This window comes from Aphidius gifuensis, linkage group LG1 (assembly GCF_014905175.1).
Source record: "Aphidius gifuensis isolate YNYX2018 linkage group LG1, ASM1490517v1, whole genome shotgun sequence".
NCBI lineage: Eukaryota > Metazoa > Arthropoda > Insecta > Hymenoptera > Braconidae > Aphidius > Aphidius gifuensis.
In genome coordinates this window covers 9,125,185-9,132,298 of record NC_057788.1, presented here as the reverse complement: position 1 = coordinate 9,132,298, position 7,114 = coordinate 9,125,185, and positions in this window count along the sequence as shown.

Genomic DNA, 7,114 nt, shown 5'->3' with positions numbered 1-7,114 from the left:
TGCCTGTGTGTCAGTGTGTGTTGCATGAGTTTTTAAAATAATAATAATGGTATGATTCAATTTTATTGGTAGGATCTAATTCAAGATGGCGACATAAATAACCAATAGAAAATAAGAATTTGATTTTGAAAGGTTTTTTCTTTATAAATAAATAAACAATTACTAATATAATACAATTATTGTTTATTGATATTGTTGATGAATGTTAAATAATTATTATGAATATTTAATGGAAATATTATCATTTATTACGGAACACGACCATTTTTCAAACTTGAAATTGACAAAAACTACTAGAGTCAAAAAAAATATATATATACTTCAACATTGGAATTTTTATGTTTAGAAATTAAATTATAAATTTTAGTTACAAGTAAATATTTAAATCATCAGTTAGCAATACATAATCAAATCCAGATTAAAAGTTTTATATTCATTATTTAGTCAAAAATATTTCTTGATTAATTTATCAATTTTATCTAATTAAATTTGGAATATTTTAATAATTTTTCAGTCAACGAAAACATAATTAATCTTGAAGTATAAAAATTGTACTTATACAAAAAAAAGTTTTTGTTTCTAATTTTCATTAAGTAACGGACGTGTACACGTTTAAATGCATTGATAACATGGCCACACACAAAAAATTATTTAAGAAAGTATTTTTATTATTGAACTTTGTCTTACAAAAATATTAACAATGACATTTTAATTTTTATGATTTCAAGTAATATAGAAAAAAAGTAATAATAAGAATAATAATAATAATAATAATAATAATAATAATAATAATAATAATAATAATAATAATAATCTTTTAGAATGTCTTCGACTTGGTAACATATTTTGTATGTGTTTTTAAAAATACATTATAGAAAAATATTAAGCGTATGAATAAGAGAGAAAGATATACGATAAATTTAAATAAATTTGAAGGATAAATCTATGCTTTAATTCGTAACAACCAACCATTGAGATTCAATTATTGACTTATAAGCTTTGATTATTGACAGATTAGACATTTCTATGTGTAAAATGATACCATTTGTACGATTTTTAGTTGCCTGATCTGCACCAATAACCAAGTCCATTGTAATATTATCTATACCGTCGACATAAATCTCTTCAAGATCTGGGTTATTTTTTATAAATTGAATTATACCAGTATCAGTAAGATTGCAACAATAACCACAATAAAATTCTTTTAATCCTTTTAACCTGATTATGTAGCTGTCTGAAATATTATGAAAGTTTACTCTCAGTATTTCTAAATTTTCCAACTTTGTTAAAGCAACGAGAGCTGTCTCAGTAATATCATCGGCATCACTGATATCTAAACTTTTTAGGTTTTTACAATTATTAGCAACAGCAATAATTGTACTATCTTCAATATTATTTATAAAACTAAAGCTTAGATGTTCAAGATATTGTAATTTTGATAAATCATTTAGAACAGATGGAGAAGAAAGTGGCTCATCATCAATATCTGTTGATATTACTTTGCATTTGTCAAGTTCTAAACGTTTAAGTTTTTTACAATTGTTTGAAATTGCGATTATTGCTTCCTCACTGAGGCATTTACAATTCATCTCTAAACTTTCAAGATTTTCCAATTTTGTTAACTTTTTTACAACATTTGCCTCTATATCAGGACATATAGAGTTCATGAACAAGTGTTTCAAATTCTTGCAATATTTAACAATTGTATCTGCTAAGTCAGGTAATACTTCATAACAAGATAAAGTAAGATATTCTAAATTTTTAAAGTTTTTCCATTCTGCCAAAGGAATTTTAGCAAGATCATAAAAGTAATATGGAATATCAAGATGTTTTAGATTTTTGCATTTACAAAAAATAGTGTTGAGTACTTTTGTAGAGTCTTTCTTGTCTCTATTATCTCCTTCAATCTTTATTTCAATATATTCCAAATTAACGAGTTTATCGAATAGAGGAAACTCTATGTGTTTATCATACAATTGAATGTTAAGATGAACAAGTGTTGTTGTTTCTGCTATTTCTTGAAGAATTAGCTCGTCTAAATAGAAGCTATGTAAAGTCAGTTTTTGAAGATTTTTAAATTTTTTTAAAGTCTGAAATAATAGAAAATTATTGAAATAACTTGTATTTATTTGATTATGATAGTATATTGTTTTTCACTGATGATAAACAACTAGTTGGTATTCAATAACAACTTACGAAAAGAACTGCTCGTTTACCGTCCCACCAACGTTTATTAGGTATATGAATTTCATTAATTTCTTCTGGAAGACTATTAATTATTTCAAGTAGATTTAATGTTTTATTTTTTGTCGCACACTTTAGTAATATTTTGATGCATTTTAATTTATCTAACTGCGTAAATGCTTGAACAAAGTGATCACCATTATCAATCAAGAAATTATCATCAAATTTACATTCCAAGGTTGTTAAATTTTTACAATGATCACCAACAAATGGCATGATCCTTGGATCGAAAATATCTGAGAGAGACAATTTTTTTAAATATTTACCACATCTCAATAATATTTTCTCAAGGTATGATTGTGTTAGCAAACGGTTATCATAACAACGCCTAATTGATGATTCACATTTGTATTCTTTAATGTCATACCAAGCTAGTTGGGATGCCTCTTTCCATTTGGTACAAACTATAGAATAAAACAATATCAAATTTAAAAATTAATATTACAAACATTGATATTTCATTAACAACAAGGAAACTTTAGTTTTATAATAATATATTTACCTTTTTCTAGGTCTATTCTTTCTGGTATTGGCAACAACATGATGATTTTTGCTAACGAGTCATGATCCAGTGAATTGATGACAACTTTTGTTTTATTCTTGTCACTATGATCATCAGAGATTTGCTGGTCTTTCACAACACATCTTTTTTTTGGCTTCATTTTTAGTAAGATCTAAAAATACATATTTAAAAAACCAATGTTACATTTGAATGTATATCACAACCACAATAATAAAATAAACAAAAACATCTTCTAAAATGTTCATCAAATGGAAATTGATGATTTACCAGTAAAATTATCATCAATAAAATTATATTTAATGTCAAATAGTATTGAATGTCATGCAACAATTGAAACACGTATTTTTATTTTATAAATGTTCTTAATTATTGTTAAAATTATGAATGTTGATTTACCTCAATTGCAATAATGATCCTTTGTTTTTTTTATTTTTAAATAAATGTATTAATTTATTGATGAATTTCAATCAGACAATTTTATACGTTTGACCGTTAATTTTATTTCTGTTATGCTTGATAACCTTGATAATGTAATTACTAATTACCTTAAATGTAAACCTTTGATATTTATATGAATTGATATGGAAAAAATTGACATAACGTGAACAATTGAAATAACGTGATCGCAGCTAGATGTCTACGATACCTGCATAGTTGTCAATAATTTTGATAATTATCATGTGTACGTTAACGGTATTTCAGACTGTAGTCTTAAGTTTTGTTTTGTAAGATTTTTTTTCTTTATAAACAATTATCAAAATAATATAATTATTGTTAATTGATATTGTTGATGAATGATGAATGTTTAATAATTATTATAAATCTTCAATGGGAAACATTATTTATTCCGGAACACGGCCTTTTTCCCCACTTAAAATTGACAAAAACTACTAGAGGCAAGAAAAAACATTCGAATTATATATTTGTAGAATTTTTGTTTAGGAGTTACAGTTGGTTAATTTGTCATTTTTATTTTTCTAATAAGTCATTTCATTTTTAAAAAATATAATGAACATATTTATTATTTAGTCAAAAATATTATTGATTAATTTATCAATTTTATATTTTATATCATTTGATTTGGAATATTTTAATAATTTTTCAGTCAACGAAAATAGTATGAAAATCATAATTTGTATTTCACTACACATAATTTATATTAAAGTAATAAAAATTGTACTCTTACAAAAAAAGTTTTTGTTGATAATTTTTTCTATTGAACTTTTTTTACAATAAATTATAATAATAATATTAATATTGATAACGTATTTTGTATGTGTTTATTTTGATAGATTTAAATTAATTTAAATCTATGCTCTAACTAGTAACAACCAACCATGGAGATTTAATTATTGATTTATAAGTTTTGATTATTGACACATTGGACATTGCTATGTGTAAAATTATACCATTGGTACGATTTTTAGTTGCCTGATCTGCACCAATAACCAAGTCCATTGTAATATTCTCTATACCGTCGACATCAATCTCTTCAAGATCTGGGTTATTTTTTATAAATTGAATAATACCAGTATCGGTAAGATCCTCACAATATTCACAATAAAATTTTTTTAATCCTTTTAACCTGATAATAAAGTTGTCTGAAATATCACGAAAGTCTACTCGTAGTATTTCTAAATTTTCCAACTTTGTTAAAGCAAGGAGAGCCGTTTCAGTAATATCACTATTGATACCACCAATATCTAAACTTTTTAGGTTTTTAAAATTATTAGCTATAGCAATAACTGTATTATCTCCAATATTTTCTGCATTATTTAAGCTTAGATGTTCAAGATATTGTAATTTTGATAACTCACTTAAAACAGATGAAGTAGAAAGTTCGCCACCATCAATACCTGTTGATAATATAGTGCATTCATCAAGTTCTAAACGTTCAAGTTTTTTACAATTGTTTGAAATTGCGATTATTGCTTCCTCACTGAGCTGGCATCCATTATTCATCTCTAAAATTTCAAGATTTTCCAATTTTGTCAACTTTTTTACAACATTTGCTTCTACTTTCTCGCATACAGGTTTCACGCACAAGTGTCTTAAATTATTGCAATATTTAACAATTGTATCTGCTAAGTCAGGTGATACTTCATAACAAGATAAAGTGAGATATTCTAAATTTTTAAAGTTTTCCCATTTTCCCAAAGAAATTTTAGCAAGATCATAAAATTCTTTTGGAATATCAAGATATTTTAGATTTTTGCATTTACAAAAAATGGTGTTGAGTACTTTTGTATAGACTTCCATGTGTTCATTTCTTCCTTCAATCTTCATTTGAATATATTCCAAATTAACGAGTTTGTCGAATAGAGGAAACTCTATTTGTTTTTTATATATTTCAATGTTAAGATGAACAAGTCTTGTAGCTTCTGCTATTTCTTGAAGAATTATCTCGTCTACGCACAATCCAACTAAAGTCAGTTTTTGAAGATTATTAAATTTTTTTAAAGTCTGAAAATAATGGAAATTGATTTATATAATTTGTATTTATTTGATTGATAGTATTGTTTGTCACTGGTGATAAACAACTAGTTGGTATTGAATAACAACTTACGCAAAGAACGGATCGTTTGCCGTACCACCAACGTTGATTAAATATATGAATTTCATTCATTTCTTCTGGAAGACTATTTATCATTTCAAATAGATTAATTACTTTTTTTTTTGTCGTATGCTCCAGTAACATTTTGATGAATCTTAATTTATCTAACTGCGTAAATGCTTGAACAAAGTGATCAGCATTATCAATTAAGATATCATCATTAAATTTACATTCCAAGGTTGTTAAATTTTTACAATGATTACCAACAAATGGCATGATCCTTGAATCGAAAATATCTGAGAGAGACAATTCGTTTAGGTATTTACCACATCTTAATAATATTTTCTTGAGGTATGATTGTGTCAACAAACGGTTATCATAACAAAGTCCAATTGATGGTTCACATTTGTATTTCTTAATGTCATACCAGGCTAGTTGACATGCTTCGTTCCATTTGGTACAAACTAGAATAAAACGTATATCAAATTTAAAAATTAATAATACAAACATTGATATTTTATCAACAAAAAAGAAACTTTCTTTCGATGATAATATATACCTTTCTCCATTTCCATCCTTTCTGGTATTGGCAACAGCATAAATATTTTTGCTAATGAGTCGTTAGTCAGTGAATTGATGACAACTTTTTTTTTATTCTTGTCACTATCATCATCAGAGATTCGTTGGTCTTTCACAACACATCTTCTTTTTGGTCCTTTTTTATTATTGTCACCGTCATCAGAGATTTGTTGGTTTCTTGCAACACATTTTCTTTTTGGCCTCATTTTAATTGAATTCTAAAAAATGTATATTTAAAAAACTAATGATGTATACTTAAATTATTTTAACCAGATAATAATAAAAATAAACTAAAAACTTGAATAAAAAATGGAATCAAATAATAATGGTGACTTCACCAAAGTAAATTACTAAGAAAAATTAACATCAATACGTTAACATATGTATTAAATAATATTAAATGTCATGCAACAATTGAAACACGTGTTTATTTTATAAATTTACTTAATATTGTTAAAATCATAAATTTTGATTTACCTCAATTGATCCTTGATTTTTTATATTTTTAAATAAATGTTTTAATTTAATGATGAATTTTAATTAGACAATTTCGTTCGTTTGACCGCTAATTTTGCTATTGTTATCCTTGATCATACAAGTCTGATATAAGGATTGATATTTGGATAATATATCAGGTTATCTCAATTCACTTGTTATATCTATATGTATCTATACATGTATAGGTATATGTATTTTTTATATATATAATTTATCAACAAAACAAACGCACATGGATAACATTGACGTAGCGTGATCGAAGCGAGATGTCTACGTTACCAACATGGTTTTGATGACGGTTTTGTTAACTGTAGTCTTGAGTTTTGTTTTTTATAAACAATTATTAAAATAATATAATTATTGTTAATTGATATTGTTGATGAATAATGGATGTTGTATAATTATTATAAATCTTTAATGGGAAATATTATTATTTATCACGGAACACGGCCATTTTCCCCCCACTCGAAATTGACAAAAACTACTAGAGTCAAGAAAAAATATATATCCTCCAAAATTCGAATCATGCATATATTTGTAGAATTTTATGTTTAGAAGTTATAGTTGATTTTAAATGTTTCTTTTGTCATTTTTATTTTACTAATAACTTATCGTTATTAACGATCATAAGAACGTCCAATTGATGATTTACATTTGTATTTTTTAATGTCACACCAAGCTAGTTGGGATGCCTCTTTCTATTTGGTACAAACTAG